Source organism: Phascolarctos cinereus, unplaced genomic scaffold (assembly GCF_003287225.1).
Source record: "Phascolarctos cinereus isolate Bilbo 61053 unplaced genomic scaffold, phaCin_HiC Scaffold_4;HRSCAF=312, whole genome shotgun sequence".
NCBI lineage: Eukaryota > Metazoa > Chordata > Mammalia > Diprotodontia > Phascolarctidae > Phascolarctos > Phascolarctos cinereus.
The window spans coordinates 302,169,269-302,188,984 of NW_027555847.1; the positions used below are offsets into that span (position 1 = coordinate 302,169,269).

At 38.8% G+C, this 19,716-nt stretch overlaps 1 long non-coding RNA gene across 5 annotated transcripts in view; it reads right to left on the reverse strand.

Annotated features, from left to right (window-relative positions):
- Positions 1–19,716, reverse strand: part of LOC110222866 (uncharacterized) — an 80,677-nt gene that overhangs the window by 43,937 nt on the left and 17,024 nt on the right. For 3 of the 5 annotated variants that reach the window (XR_013486117.1, XR_002328515.1, XR_013486116.1), the window contains exons 2-4: positions 3,929–4,004; positions 2,002–2,058; positions 367–510 (exon numbers count right to left, since the gene is read on the reverse strand). This is a non-coding gene — a long non-coding RNA (uncharacterized LOC110222866). The remainder of the gene's footprint in view (positions 1–366; positions 511–2,001; positions 2,059–3,928; positions 4,005–19,716) is intronic. The other 2 variants (XR_013486115.1, XR_013486118.1) reach the window with 2 other exon arrangements.

Below are 19,716 nucleotides of genomic sequence, written 5' to 3' on the forward strand. Positions count from 1 at the left end.
GGAAGAAACACTGACTCTCTGGTACTCTGCAGGTCAAGGACTTTCTACCACCTCTCCTGTTTGCTTACATACAAAACCTCTGTGATTTGGCCCAGGCTTCTGTTCTTCTCCCTATCTGCACATGCACGGAAATCCTTTTTTTGTGGAAGTTATTTGACAATACTTAATGTTTATTGTTTACTTGTCATTCTGGGAAACCACATGCAGACTGGTTACCCTTAATGACAGTTTTTATTCTTTCTTTTTTTTTTCAGTTTAACACTTCTTATTAAGCTTTTGTTTAGGGTTTAACAGCTCCTTTCATGTATCGGAACAGCAGACGAGTTTGAAATGCGAGTGCACTGTAAGACAAACACACATCATTACCTTTCCTTCTCCTACAGAGAAATCCTTTGTGTGATCTGCCATGGAGTCCTCAATGCAGATGCATAGAAAATGGAGGCAAGGAGAGAGGAGCCATCCAAAAGCCCACATATCTCTCTGCTGGTACTTACATGAGATAGTCTTTAGCTAGTAAAGAGAGGAGAGAAGAGGCTGGTTGCTTTGGCATTTATAAACCCCTTCTGCAGGGCCCCATTTCTGAAACTATCAGGCCCCAGAATAGATGTGGGAGGGGACAAGATCATAGGCATCGTTGAGTTTCCTTGAATGTTGCTTTCCCCCCCTTACAGACCAGTTACCTGTACAACATTATGCTACATACAGGGAGATTTGAGTACCTGCCTCAGCACTCCCTCTTCCTATGGAGAGATAAGATTAGTAGGTAAGGCAAAGGCTATATTCATCCTAAGGGGACCACTAAGTCATGTGACAAATAATAAGAACAACCAGTTGTCCAGGTACTACCCCTGAAATCACTATTCATTCTTTCCCTCCTTCATGCCACACTTCTAAGCACTTGCCAAACCCTGTTAGGCCTAGGTATGTAATCTCTCTCATTTTCAGCTCCTTCTTTCCACTCCTACCACAACCATTCGAGAGTATCACAATGGCCTCCTAACCATTCTCCTTGGCTCTAGTATCTTCTCTTCATCCTCTCCTTCCTTTTGCTGCCCTATCTTTGTTGTGTACTTACTTCCCTGAGCAAATCGCTTCTCTACTAGAAAAAAAAAGCAGTAATTACTTCTTCCTCAATGAATAAAGTATAAAATCCTAATCTGATATTCAAGACATTCTAAAATCTGGCTACAACCTATGTTTCACCCTAACACACATCTCTCCTTTACATTCAATTTATATTACAGTAATATAAATATTGCTGCCATCCTGGACTACTCCTTCATTTTACAGTCAAAGAAACTGAGGCCCAGAGATCTTAAGTAATCCGATTTGTTAATGGATGGATAGGTAATAAGTAGATTAAAGGTGGGATTTGAACCTAACTCATCTGACTTTAGAGCCAGTGTTTCCATAAACATTGATATCTATAAAGGTAAAGTTTATATAAAATAAATAATCTTACTATAATTTTTGTTGTAGTTGTTCAGTCATGTCTGACTCTGTGACCCCATGGACCACAGCACGCCAATGCTGTCCACACAGTTTCTTGACAAAGATGCTGGAGTGGTTTCCTTCTCCAGTGGATTAAGACAAACAGAGGTAAAGTAAATTGCCTAAGATCACATAGCTAGTAAGTGTCTGAGGCTAAATTTGAACTTAGATCTTCTTCACTCCAGGGCCAATGCTCCATCCACTGAACCACCAGACTGTCTCCTACATATGTATTACATAATACATATTACCATCATACATATAATATAAGCATGTGTATACTCCCTCATGCCATACCAGATCCCTGAAAAATAGATGATTTGGGAATTAGCCTTCATGTGATAGATACATTTAATTTGGGGAAACTCAAATTTAAAAATATTTATAAATTTCTCATTGAGTTCCTATCAGAACGTTAAAAAAAGAAAATTTAAAAACCCAGAGAAACAGCTGAAAATCTGATGTTAACCAAAGTAAGGATAAATTTGGAGGAATAAAGTGCATACTTACTTTCCCTCCCTTGAATTTCTTTTTCCCATCAGTCAGCAGTCCATGGCAAATATCTCTCTGTAACAGCAGGAGGTAAAGTTCAATCATTTTCCATAATACTGCTTGGTAACAATGATATGAAATAAGTTATCTATATCTTACAATCTTATTCTAACCTACATTGATAGAAATACTATAAACAGTGCTGATTGTTTTGAGCCTAGAGAAGTAAATTCCAATGGAAGTAAATGCTTCTACACTCACATAATCTCATCAGGAAGACTAGACTGTCCCCTTTCCACCCCTGTACTACATGAAGTAGTTAAGAAGCATGGGCATTATTTGGGAGTTTGCTTTAATAGCTTAAAAGTGCACTAAGACTTTTGGAAAACCTTATAATGGAAAACTTTGTGTGGCCACTTTATTATCATAATACTTTGGATTACATATAAAGAGTTCAAAACATTTTAAACAAATGAACAAAAATACTTCCTAGACACTAGTACTTGGTAGTTGTCCACTACAGGATGGTGTGATGAATATTAATTTAATAATTAACAGTTACTAATGATACATTGTAAAGTGTTTTTTTTAAAGTTTGATTTTAAAATACAAAATAAACAGCTGTTCTATGTTTATTTTTATTCCAATCTACTATAATATCCTCCACTTTGAGTCATTCTTGAAAATTTGATGGAATATCAGCTCCATAAAGATCATGCCATCATATCTTCCACTGAGAAGATGCACAGTGGAGACCATCACCGTTGTACTGAGTAGTTTGAGAGTCTTGGTGGATACTTCATGTAGGCTATAGGACATGAATCTACAAGTTTAATGGACTTCAAACTGTGGATACAGATCCTTTGACTGCATCATCAAGACACCATGCTCATAACGGAGGCATTCCAGCAGCCAAGAGTTCCAACACCATGTGGGTGAAGAACTATGGAGAAGTGATAACTCTGTAACTTCCTTCCCTTCATCCTCATCCAAGGTCTTTTTTCATGAAGCATTTTAGGTCATAGCTCCAAACTCAAAAAGGGCTGAAACAAAAAATAAGTGATTCTACTATCCCAGAACTGATATGATCTTGACAATGGCAATTTAGAAAAACGCTCTTGGATTTTTGGAATTGGGTTAAGTTCAGAGTAACCTTGATAAATAGTTTCTTACAGTAAGAGCAAACCTCTTATTGATTTTTACCATCACAGTTGCCATATGGCACCATGAACCTACTGACATGCCTAAGCCAGTCTATCTAGCTGGCTCCAGCCCAGACTTCAAATGCTATTCTGCCCTCCACGCCCAGGAACCTTGCTGCTTGTCCTACTGTCTCCTTTCCTCTTTGCCTGACTAATCTTTTGTTCTGGGAACAGTAATCAATCAATCAATCAATATTTATTAAGCACTTACTAAGTGCTAGGCCCTGTGCTAAATTAATCAATATTACCACTGCTTTTGGAAAGGATGAAATTATTGCCATTTGTAGTTCCATTCACCAGCCAGTGATTCCCCAGACCAGAATTTCTTTTCCAGGCTAGTACTAACCAATTTGTGTTGCCTCATTCTATAAGACTGTAAACTCCTTGAGGGAAAGAATTGTCTCATTTTTATATTCAGGTTCCCCATGCATAGCATAGTACCTGACCATAGGCTCTTGATAAATGTTGGGGGTTTTTTTCCATTCATTTACATTCTTGTTACTCAGGTTGGCCTGCAGATGGGAAGGTGTAAATACCCAGAAGTAAAAGAAATGAGATGTCCTATCAGAGATGACCAGGGAACTTAACATCTTTCATTTAACATTTTGAAATGGAAGGTGGCACACAGAAAAACATTGATGTAGGAACTAAAGGCTGGGCTTTTTAAAAGAAAATAGATGTCTTAGGCACTGGAATGAAGCTGGGGAGAGGGGACAGGATAATTAAGCTTCATTGTCTCCTACCTGCCTGAATTAGATGAATTCTTAGGTTCTGAGCATGCCAGTGTAGATGCTGGAGGCTTGTGCCTGGAGGAAGTCCCTTTGGAAGAAAGGTAACCAAGCCAATTATTCTCGAGGTGCTTTGACATACCTTGTAACCCATTTCTCATTTTAGAAACCCTTAACATTATTAATTTACCTAAATACCAAGGGAGGCAGATGCTCAGAGATTTGCTAATTGCCAAAAGAGTTATATCTAAAACTGGAAACCCCAGGTGGTCCCACCTCAATTCTGAATAGCACATGAGGACTCTCACTTCCGTTCCTTTCAATTATCAAGCTGATTTAGAAGTGGCTGAAATTTGTTGGTCATTTTTTTCCAGACGTTTTGCTTCTTGCTCCTCAGGAAGTACATGAGACCCAGATTCAAAAAGGGGACCAAGAGGAAAGTGACAGAGTTTTAAGCAATATGTGTTTCATCTTAAAGATAATATTTTCTCTTAATTAAGTTTTTAGATCAGTACCGAAGATTAGAGAGTTTTAAGTTAGTTCATAGGCCTCTACATCTTCTTTCTTTTCCTTCCTCAAATTAAAGAAAAAAAAAATAAGCATGTTGTGGGGGTGGGGAATCAGAGTACTGGGAGCATATGTATAACCAACCATTGTCCAGATTTCATGACCTTTTGTGATTTCAAGCTGAAATTCACATTCAAATAATGTTACAGGATGAAATCATTTTCAAACAACTTTAAAAAATTCTGTGGAAATAGAGATTTTATTCTGGCAGTATAGGTAAGTGTCAAGCATCCAGAAATGTCAGAGTACTCAAAAACTCAAAATCTTTAGGGCCTTTAAAACTAATATTCTTTTAGAGACACAGCCATATTTACTGAAATGTATAACATATAAAATAAAGTTCTTTGCTTTGTCTCACACCCTGAGGTGTGATAAATTCTGTCTGCTGCAGAGTAAGCCAGGCTTCCAGTGTCTCAAAGGATTTGGTTCAGCACCAGAATGTCACCTGCCTGCTAGTATTCACTCTTTTGGCCTTTTGACTGGCCATTGATTAGTTGTGCATCATGTAACCTTCTCTGCCATCATTAATACCTTTTAAATTAATGTTTCCAATCATTATCTTGTTAATTTGAAGGGAAATGCCCAATTTAAAAAGAAGCCAGAAGGATAATTTATAGTTGATGTGTTACTCAAGGGAAAGTCAACAGAGTGATTACAAAGTGGGATGAGTGTGGCCAATTTTTCTCCAAACTAACACATAAAAGGATTTTTTACTCTTGGGAACTGAACTCTGTATTATAAGGACATAGGATTAGTCATAGTGGATTGGCCAAATTAGCCCCAGCATTCTTTCTCCTGCAGGGTTCAGTGCTGTGTGCTTCATAGGAAAAGAGAGGAAAACCTCAGGATATACTCTGCTGGTATTTGAGCAGGGATCTGGCTGAAAAGAGAGTCATCTGGAATTTTTTTTTTTTTACAGATGGAAAGTTTATGCCCCAAACCATAAAATATTCATGTATTGCTTCACCTAATGTTTAATTTGCATAGTTACAGATATTTGAGCAAAGAAGTCATCCAGCCCTCTATAACACTCAGTTAAAGGAATTAACTCCTTATCTTTGTCCCTCCCTTACTCTTAGGAGACATTTTAATGGCATATCCTTCTCTTTCCATTACTTGGCCTCAAATCACTGAATGTCATAAAGCAAATCCCTTCAGGAGTGATGCTTCTTCATACCACCTTCCAGTGAAGCTTATCTAGCCCCGACAAGGAGAAATTTACTTTGATAGATTTAGACTCTTATACTTTGTTAGCTGTTATCCACCATCAAATCATATTCAATGAACATTTTATTTTTGGCGAGGTAGTCAGGGTTAAGTGACTTGTCCAAGGTCACACAGCTAGTGAGTATCATGTGTCCGATGCCAGATTTGAACTCAGCTCCTCCTGACTCCAGGGCCAGTGCTCTATCCACTGCACCATCCAGCTGCTTCTCAATGAACATTTATTAAACATCTACTGTGTACAAAGCTCTGTACATAGGGCTGGGGGACACGCAAAGTTTATCATTAAGGAATTTGTTGTCCATTCAGGCACAATGCAGATAGCTAAAATACACAATGTTACTTGATAAGTACATAGGGCTTGGGGAGGAAGGTTATTACCAACGATAAGGATGAGGCAGGGTTTTTTAGAGGAGATTGCCTTTGAGTCAAGGTATAGGATGGGGATGAGTTAATAGCTAAAGAAAGAAGCGAAGGCATCCTAAGCAAATGCCTGAGAAAAGACATGGAGGGGTAAGAATGGTTTTCATGGACAGGGGCAGAGAGGTATCCAGTTTGTCTGGATCATAGGTTTGTGTAGGAGAGTGGTATAAATAGGATTGGAAAGTTTGCATGACATCAGGTGGTAGAGGGTCTTGAATTCCAAGGAAAGATATTTGAATTTTTCTTAGTTTGAGGACCATATTGTTCATTGGACAAACCCTAAGTTCTGAAATAATTTTAGAAAGAAATTTATTACATCATTTGGTAGAGGAGAGCAAGCAGGAGAGGAGGTGTGGCCCACTTTCCTTAGGTTCTGGGAAGTTTCCATGATAGAGGATTTTGACAAGGTTGCCCACAAATGAACCCACTTAAGAAATTTTGTGAGAGGGCAACTTGAAAGCGAGGAAGATTGAGGTGAATATGAGTAAGTGTAAACATTCAACAAAATTTTAGGCAAACTCAAAATCCAAGGGGATCCAGAACACGAGTTTGAGTGGACCCAAAACAAGGCTTGGGTGAGAGGACCCAAAATAAGAATGTCTTGGATATATCCAGAACCTCAGAGAATTCCTTGCAGCCCTCTCCAGAATTCCTGGAGAATTACTGAGGTCAGGGCAATATTCTGGGTTCAAACAATCTCTAATCACAAAATTAAATTTAAACAGTATAAAAATAAGTTTTCTGAACAATACAATAAATAATTTCCTCACAACCATGTGGAAAATAACTCCAAACTTGCATGTCATTGGGTTCAGGTATAGTATCTGGGTTCACAACCCTAGCTTTTTTTTTTTTGGTGAGGCAATTGGGGTTAAGTGACTTGTCCAGGGTCACACAGCTAGTAAGTGTCATGTGTCCGAGGCCAGATTTGAGCTCAGGTCTTCCTGACTCCAAGGCCAGAGCTTTATCTACTGCACCACCTAGCTGCCCCACAACCCTAGCTTTTTGACTGAGCTCACTTTTGAGAAGTTTGTGAGAACATTCACTCCCTAATATTTGCCTTAATATGGTACTTTTGTGTTGAAATCAGGCAATGAATTATAGAATTATTGCACTATGGGCTGTCATGGTGGAGAAGGAAAAGAATTTGACATGAAAAGAAATAAGTCCTGCATAGATACTAAATGAGCATGACACAGAAGAAAAAAAAAAAAGGAAGGCACATCACTGACTGAAGACTTAGAATTAAAGAAAATATTATCAAGTTTTTCCTAAAGAGAAGGTAGCTGTTCCCTCTTAAGAGAGGAAGCGTTTCTGGAATGTCCTTCTACCTTGGGGCTCTAAGGTCTAGCTTAGTGACTCCTCTCCTGTGCTACATTTTTTTTCTTTTCTTAGGCAATTGGGGTTAAATGACTTGCCTAGGGTCACACAGCTAGGAAGTATCATGGGTCTGAGGCCAAATTTGAACTCTGGTCCTCCTGACTTCAGGGTTGGTGTTCTATCCACTGCACCATCTAGCTGCCCCCCTGTGCTACATTTTCAAGAAAACCAGCCATGCTTCACTTTTGTCTGCTTTTTTTTTTAACAGATAGAAAGCTCATGCCCCAAATCTTTAACTTCACCTAATGTTTAATTTTCACAGTTACAGGTATTTGAGCAAGGAAATCATCAAGCCTCTATAACACTCTCCTCTATAGCCTTATCAATTACTTTTTTCCTATACAAGAGATCATGCCCTGGAGGTTTTAACTTTAAAATCTGGAGATTCTGCCCTAGCATTCTCTTTACTGATCGATGATTGTGCCTCCCAAACCATGATTTCAGGGAACTCTAGTTTCTCTGCTTCTCTCCTCCCTTCTCCCTTCAGTTCTGGAAACATGACCCATGAACAGATTTACTCTGCCATTGTTCCTGGACAGGATGTGTCGATATATTGCCCTATGGACAGGAATAAGAAGAACATGAATTGATTTTAAATAATCTCCTTTGCTTGGATATGTCAGAAACACATCAGACCCACTAAGGCTCATGAAGTGCCATGGGTCAGGGGGATCCCAACAATGGATTCTTGGGAAAAACATTAGGCTCTACCAGGTATCAGTTGGACAGTACCTAAAGGTGGTTGATCCATTGAGTCAGAAAGGCTACGTTGCTGTGGCAATCTGTGATGGCTCCTCCCCACAGCAGTGGTATTTGTTTTATTTTGGGTTTTTTTTTGGCAATTGGGGTTAAGTGACTTGCCCAAGGTCACACAGCTAGTAAGTATCAAGTGTTTGCTCTGAGGCCGGATTTGAACTCAGGTCCTCCTGACTTCAGGGCTGGTGCTCTATCCACTGCACCACCTAGCTGCCCCGGCAGTGGTATTTGGAGAGCTAAGATGAAGACCCTGAAAGAGGAAATCATGATGTATTGGGTTCCTCCCTCCCTGACTGGAGTGATACTTCAAAGAGTTGACTGAGGAATACAAACCAAGTCCTTTGACTGCTGTTCCTGACTGGCACTGTCTTCTAGAGGAGGAATTACTTTCCTCATTTTACTCTGGAGATTTCTGGGGAGGTAGATAGAAATGAGGGGTTGTATCAAAGGCTAGAGTTCCCTAAGATGCCTATAGCATGTGAAGAATTGCAATTCAGTAAGAGATAACACATTCTTTTTGAGATATTAATAGAAATTCCCCATTCATAAAGACAGGAATAAGAAAAAAAACCTAGATTCTCACTATGTGTTAAAAACAGTATAAATGCTGGAGTTACAAATAGAAAACTCAGCTAGTACCTGATCTCAAGAAGTTCACATTGAAACTGGAGAAGATAGTACATAAAAGTGGACTCATGTTCATGTTTAGTTCATAGTAGATGGAAAGGCAAGGTAATACTTGGGCTCTGGGAGGGAGAATAACAGAAAAGATGGTGATGGTTGGTCTATTTGAAGAGCGACCTCAATAGGCTGTGAGCAAAGATAGGGGAAGGTCCTTGGTTCCCATTGCAGCCTCTGGTGATGGTGACTGGTCTCAGCATTGAACCATGTGCCCAAGGAACTCCAGGGTTCATTGGATACTATCTCTCCATGCTATTCTTTAATTGTACACATTCTTCTGACTAATGGGAAGGGTATGATTTTTTGCTATTATAAGGTTCCATGGGAGGCAGACTGGTATCACCTGGAGGCAGGCCTCTGTAGGAGACACACAAAAGACAAAACTAGACAACCAATGGAAAAAATCACAGAAAAAATGTCCATGACGAAAGACCCCAATTAATTGGCAGTGTCATGGGCCTTTACCCCCTGAGTTTGCCCTTTTGCCTCCTATAACTCAGGCTTGTCCAGGTAGAGGGTGGGGTCCTCTCTCAAGGATTTCTAACCTCCCTAGGAGATTCCCATGGGGATTTAAAACAAACAGGATCCTGAAGAAAAGCCCAAAGGAGAGGCATCATGATCTGTCAAAGTGACACAAAAGTGTCAAACACAAGGCCTCAGATGCAACAATTTCAGGTGCCCAGAACTGGATTAAAATGTAATAGGGAAATATTTAACAATAAATAAAAATATAATAAAACATAGATAGCTTTACATTTTAAAACTAAGTGAGTTTTGGAGATCCTTCTGTATTGGATTAGTGGCCCTCGTGTCTATTTAAGTTTAACAACTCCGTAATGGATAGAGTGCTGGACTTGGAATCAGGAAGTTGTTGTTGCTGTCATTTCAGTTGTGTCCCGCTCTCCATGACCCCATTTGGGATTTTCTTGGCAAAGATACTGGAGTGGTTTGCCATTTCCTTCTCCAGCTCATTTTACAGATGAGGAAACTGAGGCAAACAGGATTAAATGGCTTGCCCAGGGTCACTCAGCTAATAAGTGTCTGAGGCCAGATTTGAACTCAGCAAGATGAGTCTTCCTGACTCCAGACCTGGCTCTCTAGCCACTGTACCACCCAGCTGCAGGAAGATAAGTGTTTAAATCCCATCTGAGTTTAGTTATATGATTTTTTGTTGTTGTTGTTCATTTCTTTCAGTCATGTCTTACCCTTCATGACCCCATCTGGGCTTTCTTGGCAAAGATATTGGAGTGGTTCGCTACTTCCTTCTCCATCTCATTTTATAGATAAAGAAACTGAGGCAAAAATAGGGTTAAGTGATTTGCCCAGGGTCACAGAACTAGTGTGTGAGGCCAGATTTAAACTCAGTAAAACTCAGTAAACTGACTTCAGGCCCAGCACTCAATCCACTGCACCACCTACTTGCCCTAGCATAACCTTAGGCAAACCATTTATCTTCCCTGGGCCTCCATTTCCTCATCTGTAAAATGAGGAGGTTAGATTTATGATATATAAAATCCCTTCTAACTGTAAATCTAAGAGCTTCTGAGAATCTCTTAACAGGAGCCTGGAATCCTCTGGCCTACAGAGGCTGCCCTATTTCACTTATGCTCTCCCAAGGAAGGAGTCCTTGGTCAAAGTGAGGGGGGTTTCTATAGAGCATGCTGTGGGCATGATCCCGATTACCCAGAATTCTCCAGGGCTGACCTTCCTCAAAGAGCAGATAGCCTCCTTTGTGGTAAGATTTGAGTAGTGCTGAACAAGGAGTGACTTGCCCCAAAATATCTCACACACTACTTACTATGAGGTCTGAAATTAAAGATTCATTCCTTTGGGCCTTGAAGACTCATTCATTTTCAAAAGGCCCCTATTAAAATGTCAATACCCCTAGGAACAGTAACTTCTTAAGTTATTATCAACTAACACCTGAGTGTGCATGAAGGGTTTCAATCTGTCCTTCAGCCCTGTGGAAATGGGACATAGGATAAATGTCTGGGTAGGGAACATTAGCCTTGTGCAAAAGGCACAAAAATGAGAGGTGGGATGTTGCCAAAGAAAATTTATTTCCTACTTGAAAAATAGTATGGTATAGGGGAAATAGTGTTAAGATTTAGAATCAGGGGACTTGAGTTTTCATCCTAGTTTTGCCACTTACTTGATTTATAATGCTTTGCAAGTGCCTTTGAGCCTTAGTTTTCTCATCTATAAAATGGGAATAATAACGCTTATGTTATCTACCTTGTTGTGTGAGGAAAGTATTTTTTTTTAAATGCACCACTATTTTTGGCATGATGACACAATTATGCCTAGGCATGCCTCATACTTTCTTGAGTAATTTATATAGGTGCCCTTCATTTTATGTAATACCCGTGTTACAGAAATAGTTTAAAGAGGTTTGTTTTGGTAAATCAAATAACTTTTAAAAAGCACCAGTGGAGCTCATGATTTAAAAGATATTTATTGTCTGGAAAACAATTTGGAATTATGCTTAGAAAGTACCTAAAATGTTGATTTGAGTTGACCCAAAGATCCCACTGTGAGGCATGTGTCACATATGTATCTTTGGCCCAAGGAGGTCAAAGACAGAAAGAAACATCCCATGTACATCAAAATGTTTCAGTAAATTTTTTAGTAGCAAAGAATTGGAAATAAGTTTAGATACATGACCATTTAGATTAGAGAACAGATGAACAAACTGTGGTACATGATCATAGTTGAATATTGCTACTCCACAACATTGGCTATGAAGAATGAGAAAGATGGGAAGACTTATATGAACTTTTGCAAAATGAAATAAGCAGTTCTAGGTTTAAAATAAAATGATAATTACACTAATGTAAATGGAAATAACAAAAAAAAAAAGAAATCTAAATGCAGCACAATTCTGTTAACCAAGTTTGGCCTTGAAGGGAGAGGAGAACCATATTTTCATCTCTTCTTTGTGCAGATGAGGAACCATGAGTGAGAAACACCACATTTACTGTCTGGTTTTTGTGTTATTAGTTTTGCTGAGCTTTTGTTTTTCTTTTTTATTCTTTGTTGTAAAGGATAATCCTATGAGTGAGAAAGAGGGAAACATACTTTGGTAAATGAGTGATATAAAAATAAAAACTATTAATACAATGTTTTAAAGGATGTACTATAAACTATTTTATGACATGAAGAATCACTTCCTTAGTTTAAATATTTTTCAAATTGGGTGTTTTGCAAGTTGGGTTTTATCAATGAGGTACACTTTGACAGGGATGGCCAGAGAATCGATGCCACTGAGAGAGAAGGATGCTGATGAAAGGTTCTTTCATTCTGAATGAGATACAGGTGTCATCATTTACCAGGTGGGTTGAACCACAACTATCATCACTACTGCCTTTCACACTTTGACAGAGATAGCCCAGAACAGAGAACTAGAGAGTCCTGAGAAGAGCATCCTCTCCCCCTCTTCTCCACCTGCCCTACTTCCTGCTTAGCTCAGCCGCTGCTGCCATTATAGAAGGGAAGAAACCTAGGAAATGATTCTGTAAGTGATAAACCCCCTGTCTTCTCAGCTGCCGCAGTTATTGAAGACCCAGAAAATAAATTTTATCTCCTAAAGTCTTTATGGAAAAGGTTTTGGTTTCATCAACGGAAATGAAGATAAAAGAGAAGTGTCACCATTTGCTATGTCCTTGCACCCTAAGGACTATGGGGCTTTTCTATCTGACTTGCAGCTGAAACTTCTTACTCTATTTGCTTTCTCCCCTATTAAAAAGTGACTTCCTTTATAAACTGGTCTAACTATTCTGGAGAACAATTTGGAACTATGTCCACAAGGCTATAAAACTGCATATATTCTTTGATCTGCATCACAAAGAGACAAAAGGAAAAGAAAAAGGATTCATATGTATGAAAATATTTCTAGCAGCTCTTTTTGTAGTGGCAAAGAATTAGAAATTGAGGTGATACCCAACAATTGGGGAACAGCTGAACAAACTGTGCTATATGATCATGAGGAAATACTATTGTGCTGAAAGAAATGATAAATGAGATGATTTCAGAAAATCCTGGGTAGACTTATATGAACTGATACAAAGTGAAGTGAGCAGGACCAGGAGAACATTGTGCATTGTAATAGCAATATTGTAATGATAAACAACTGTGAAAGACTTAACTACTCTGATTGGTACAATGATTCATAACAGCTCCAAAGGACTCATGATGAAAAATGCTATCCACCTCCAGAGAGAGAGAAAGGAGAACTTATGAATTGAGGACAGGTTGAAGCACATTTTTTTCACTTTCTTCTTCTTATTTTTTTTGCAACACGGCTAATACAGAAATTTTTGTGTGACTTTACATGTATAATTAATTGATATATTCCTTGCCTTCTCAATGAGTGGGGGGAGGGTAGGATGGAGGGAGAGAAATTGTAACTTGAAATTAAAAAATGAATGATTAAAAAAAAAAAAGCTAAACTCCTTGAGAATAGGGACTGTCTTGCTTTTCTCTTTTATAATCCCAGCACTTAACACAGTGCTTTTGCACCTAGTAAGAACTTAATAAACACTTTTACATTCATTCATTTAATCAGTTACAAGCAAGTCAAGTGGAAAGCCAATCACTTTCCATACCTGGTAAATATGATACTTTGGTAAATCTGAATAATTCAGTTTAAAAAAGGATGAGGTGGGAGAGGAGAAGCTGCTTTTCTCTGCTGCAAGCATTTATTTTTTATCCATTGCCCAGATAATTTCCTGAACTCTCTGCTTTTCTAAATATATTTATTATGAAATTGACATGTTAGAAAAGTCATGTTTCTGCATGCCCTCTCCTGATTTAGACATACGCTGTGATTAAACCAAAAAGATAGAATTTCTGGCATTTATATCAAGCTCAATATGATAGGCACTTTTGAAAAAGCAAAGCAAAATAAACAAACAAACAAAAAACCAATAATAACAAACAACAAACATGTTTATTAGAAATAAACAAGGTTTGGAAAAAAAAACAAGAAGATAAGCCATTTTCCACTGGGGCCAGAGGCGGAACTGAAAACCTACTTCACCCAGTTTTATGGTAAAGTGCTCTTGATAACTTGTTAGCTATTAACTGTGGATCTTCTGATCTCAAGCTCTTGAGCTCATTAAATCCAAGTGCTGCCTGTTAAATTAAGAAATATGATTCGAGAGATGTCCTGAAGGGAGTAGTACAAGTTTAAAATCTGTACTGTGAAGCAAAGATTTTAGAAAGGGGCCTTCTGACTTTTGTTATTTTCAAAATAAAAAAGATATACAGTGACAAAGGACTCCCTCTTCTCATTTAGGCCTTCATACTCTAAATTTCTGGAAACACAGGAGCTGCTTGATAAATATAGTACTCATATCTATTGCTCTTAAAAAATTATGGAGTATGTACTCATGTCCAAAGTTGTTGTTGTTTGTCCTTCATTCTCAAAGAAGACCGATGACATCAGGAAAGTGATGTCTTGACTTGCAAGTGAATTGGATTTAAGTGAGGCAGGGCTGCGCAAAGTCATCAGCCTCACTCTCTGCTCTAGGGTCATCTGAGTATAGTGGCAATACGTAAGTCAGGATGATTGGATATGACCCCAGGTGCACTGGGAGCCCTTGGACTTTTTAAGCTAAGGTCTTCCCAGGTCTAAGTTTGTCTGAGATAACACCATTCAGTGATTTAAGGTTAGGTAAGAAATGAGGCAAAAGATGGCCAAGTTTGCCTACATTTTAAAAAATTGAATGAGGAGGGGAAGACTCTCAGGGTTGCTGGTCATAACAAAAACAATTACCATTTACATTCACTCTGAGCCATCAAAACCATCAAAACATCAATGACCAGGGCAGCTAGGTGGTGCGGTGCGTGGATAGAGTACCGGCCCTGGATTCAGGAGGGCCTGTGTTCAAATCCAGCCTCAGACACTTAACACTTACTAGCTGTGTGACCCTGGGCAAGACACTTAACACCATTGCCTAACCAAAAAAAAAACACACATCAATGACCAAGTGAGGTTTGGGCAAGGACCCATTATTGTTCAATCAGTGAGATCCAGAGTGACTTTGGGTTTAAGGCATGGTCAAATAGCTCCATTTGAATCCCAAATGGGCTTTACCAAAGTCTGGTTTTGTGTGTAATTTACAATTCTAGGAGATGGAAATAGAAAAAAGCTTGAGATGCCATCCTTACCTACAATCTAGTTGAGGAGAAAATAACTGCTCATTTGGATTATGACTCATGTTTATATAATATTTTAAGAATTACAAAGTGCTTTTACCTCAACAACTCTTAGATAGGAAGTGTATTATTATCTCTATTAGATAACACATTAGAAAGTTGAGATTAAGAAATGCTAAATGATGTGTTCGTAATTACACAGGCATCACTATCAGAGACATAATTTGAATTCAGATCTCTTTCTGCTCTCTTTCTAACATTGTTGTTACTTATCACTTCTTTGGAGGTCAATGGTTCTGTGATTTCAAAAAGCAGTCAGGGTAGTATGGTTCAGTGCAATGCAATAGAGAATATGCTGGATCTTAAGTCAAAGGACCTGGATTGAAATACTGGCTCTGACATTTACTACTTGTGTGACATTGATCAAGTCACTAAACCACTCAGCCTCAGTTCCTCATCTCTAAAGTGAAGGAATTGAACAAGAAGGATTCTGATGCCCCTTCCAGCTCTCCATCTGTGATTACATTATCATCTTTGTCAGATCTTCCTTGCAGATTGCAAGCCATTTATCAGTCAACAAGCATTTATTAAGTTCCTACATGTTCAGGAAGGACTGCCACCTCTGCTGGGTTTGCCAAGCCCTTTTCAGGGCTGGTCCTCCAACTTCAGTGTCCACCTGTTACCCAACTCTCACCTGTGCCTCCAAGAAGTTGTAGCATGTGCAGTGACCACATTCTAGTAAATCCCTCTCAGCAGACATGCTAAAACAGGTTGAGAGTAAACAATAGGCCTCTAACCTATAGGTGAGTTAAAGGGATATCAACTCTAAACATGTGAAGACTTTTCCTGGTGGAATGGGCAGATGAGAACAATTTGTTTCAACAGCCATGAAGGCAGCTGAAACAGGTGCTATGGCATACTTAGAGCTTGGTCAGACTTCAAAGACACCAAGGTCATCCATTGTGTCCTGGGCCATCGCCAATCACCTTGACTTTTGTCCTGCCACTGGATTTTAATGGCTCTGGAAGCTCTGGAAGAGAGAGTAAGGCTGATGACTTTGTGCAGCTTTGCCTTACTTAAATCCAGTTCACCACTGAGACATCACCCTTCACCAGATATCCTTGGCCCTCTTTGAAAAGGAAGGACAGACAACAATGACGACATTGTGATAGGCACTGGGGATATAAAAGGAATGAAATGATACCTACTCAAAAGAAGCTTATTTTTTATTGGGGGAGAAAATAGGTAGGAATATCAATAAAATACACCTCTGAGGTATCTCCCCACACTCTCGTTGGTGTCCTGGCAGTGTCCTTGAATCAACTGTTGACTGTGTCTTCACAGGAAGCCAAGGACAGGCTGCATGTAGATTTATGACTCTGAAAGGAGCCTAGCAAATTGTATGTGTGTGCATGTGTGCATATGTGTGTGTGTGTGTATATCTAAAAAAACTGCTTAAGTTTGTGGGATATGTGGATGTTGCTTCTGCATATCACTCAATCAGAGGTTGGAGACAGATAAATAGTTTGTTGTTATTATCATTATCATTATTATTATTATTATTATTTCCACAAAAAGCCAAGTGAAAACCTGAAGGAGTGCAGTCTAAGGGCTAGGTGGAAGTTGAACAAAAGGAGTTATATCAGAACAAGAAAACACTCTTGGTGGTAAAAAGACTAAGAGGAGGGAAACCAGTTCTGAGGTTAAGGTATAGATTAACATAAAAAGAGGTGTTCCCAAGTAAAGGCCAGGGTCTCCAAATTGTGGGGAGTGAGAGATGTAATTAGGGGTGGAGACTCACGTGGGGAAATTATGTGCTTCAGATAGGCTGTAACCTCTATAGAACCCAACAAATGGGTAGGAAGGAAGGAAAGGAAAGGAAGGAAGGAAATTTGAATAGAGAATAAAAAAGGTATGCATTTGTTGATACATGTGCTCTCACCTGTGTGCTCTCACACATGTGGGACACCTAGCCGTCCCAGGTCATTCATAAAGCTTCTTCCTGTTTCAGCAATGGCTTTATAGAATTCGTGATATTGATAAAAATAACAAGGTTGGCTGAGTGAACTGATTACCAACTGATAATCTTGAGAAGAAGATCACCAGCATCGGCTTATTAGCCTTATACTGAAAAGGTACCTGAAGTCCCTCAGGGGCACCCCCTAGAGCCCTGGGGGAACATAGCAGCCTCCCTTTGGGTATTCAGCCTAAGAGAATAGTTTAGGGTATTTCCTTCTGAGTTTTCTAGTTTGATGGCAGAAAAAAAGGTTTTCTAAAATTCATTTTGGATTTTTCTTCAAAAAAACTGGATAGGGGCAGGGAAGGGGACTTTATCTTGGCCACTGCCTCCAAGTAGTACACAGTGAAGGCATAGCTGAAACTGCTCACAGAAAACTGGGGCTCACAACAAAACTTGAAAGCCTGGAGATCTTAGGTAAAGTGAAGATGGAGCAGACCAGATCTGATTTCAAACTGGTAAGAAGAGGGTGCAATAGACCAGAGTCACTGCGACATCAAAGAGAAACAATTCTAGGGCTTCCCCCTCCTTCTGTTTCCTCATTGCTCTCTGAGGCAAGGTCCAGAAAGTTTTAAAACTTGTCTCAGCCTTTCCCTTTTAGTAATGCTTCTTCAAGCTAGGAGGATATGAGTGTGTATGGAGGGTCTCATGGAAGTGAAGATTGAAGGGGAGTTGATTTAAGGGACATACAATATTTCAGTTTAATATTAGAAAGTTTAATAGTTTTGGTTGTGCTGATACACTATTTTTAAAAAAGTTATCCTTTGATGTTTCAATAAATCACATGGCCATTAAGAAAAAAAAAATCCCATGCCTAATGCTATGATTTATAGGACATGAATGAGAAGTATCCGAATAGGAAAGAGAAGACTTAAGAATAAAGATGAAAGACTTTCCTTTTGTTTTGTTTTGCAATTTCTGAGAATATTCCAACCTGGAAAATTTGCATTTTTTTTTACAATGTTGTTATCACATAAACTGCTTTGGTTCTGCTCACTTTACTCTGTATCGGTTCATGCAGGCATTCCCAAATTTCTCTGAAACAGTCTTCAACATTTTTTACAGTGTAGTAATATCCCATTGAATATTGCAGTAATATGCCATAATAGAGTTTTGTCGAGATACTAGCTGGTCATAACAAACACTCTTTTTCAATAACCCAAAAGGCAACTCTTCACATGGATATTATCAGATGGTCAATATAGAAATCAGATCTATTATATACTTTCCAACCAAAGGTGAAGAAGCTCTATACAGCTGGTGGAAAAAAGACCTGGAGCTATCTGTGGTTCAGATCATGAGCTTCTTCTTGAAAAATTCAGATTTAAATTGAAGAAAGTAGGAAAAATGATCACGCTCCGCACCCATGACTTAAATGACAACCCTTATGAATATAAAGTGAAGGTGATGAATAGAGTTAAGGGATTAGATCTGGTTGATAAAGTGCCTGAAGAATGTGAACAGAAGTTTATAACATTGTACAGAGGGCAGCAACCAAAAACATTCCAAAGCAAAAGGAGAACAAGAAAATGAAATGGCTTTCTGGTGAGGCTTTACAAATAGCAGGGGAAAGAAGGAAAGCCAAAGGGAAAGGAGAAAGGGAAAGATATATCTAACTTAATGCAGAATTCTAGAGAATAGTAAGGAGAGATAAGGAGGTCTTTTTTTTAAATGAGTAATGCAAAGAAATAGAAAAAAAATGACAGAATGGGAAAGACAAGAGATCTCAAGAAAATTAGAGATGTCAAGATAAAATTTCATGTAAAATTGGCATGATAAAAGACAAAAATGGTAGGGATTTAACAGAAGCAGAAAAGATTAAGCAAAGGTGGCAAGAATACACAAAAGAACTATATGAGAAAGATCTTAATATCACCCTTAACCATCATGGTGTGGTTACTGATCTAAAACCAGACATCCTAGAGAATGAAGTCAAATGGGCCTTAGGAAGCATTGCATATAGTCAGGTTAGTGGAAGTGATAGAATTCCAGCCAAGCTATTTAAATCTTAAAAGATGATGGTGTTAAAGTGCTGAACCCAATATGCCTGCAAATTTGAAAAACTCAACAGTAACCATTGGATTGAATAAGATCAGTTTACATCCCAATCCTAAAGAAGGGCAATTCCAAGGAATGTTCAAATTACCAAATAGGTGTGCTTATTTCACATGTCAGTAAGGTTATGCTTAAGAATCTGAAAGTAGGCTTCAGCAATATGTGAACTGAGAATTGTCAGAAGAACAGGCTGGCTTTCAAAGAGTCAGAGGAAATAGAGACCAAATAGCCAACATTTACCAGATTATGGAGAAATCAGTGGAATTCCAGAAAAACACCTACTTCTGTTTCATTGACTACACTAAAGCCTTTGACTGTGTGGATCACAACAAAACATGGCAAGACCTCAAAGAGATGGGAGTACCAGATCATCTTACTTGTCTCCTAAGAAACCTGTATGTGGGCCAAGAAGCAACAGTAGCAACAATTAGAACTGAACATGTAACAATTGATTGGCTTAAGATTGGAAAAGGAGTGTGACAAGGCTATACACTGTCACCTTATTTAACTTATATGCAGAGTCCATCCACGAAACGTCAGG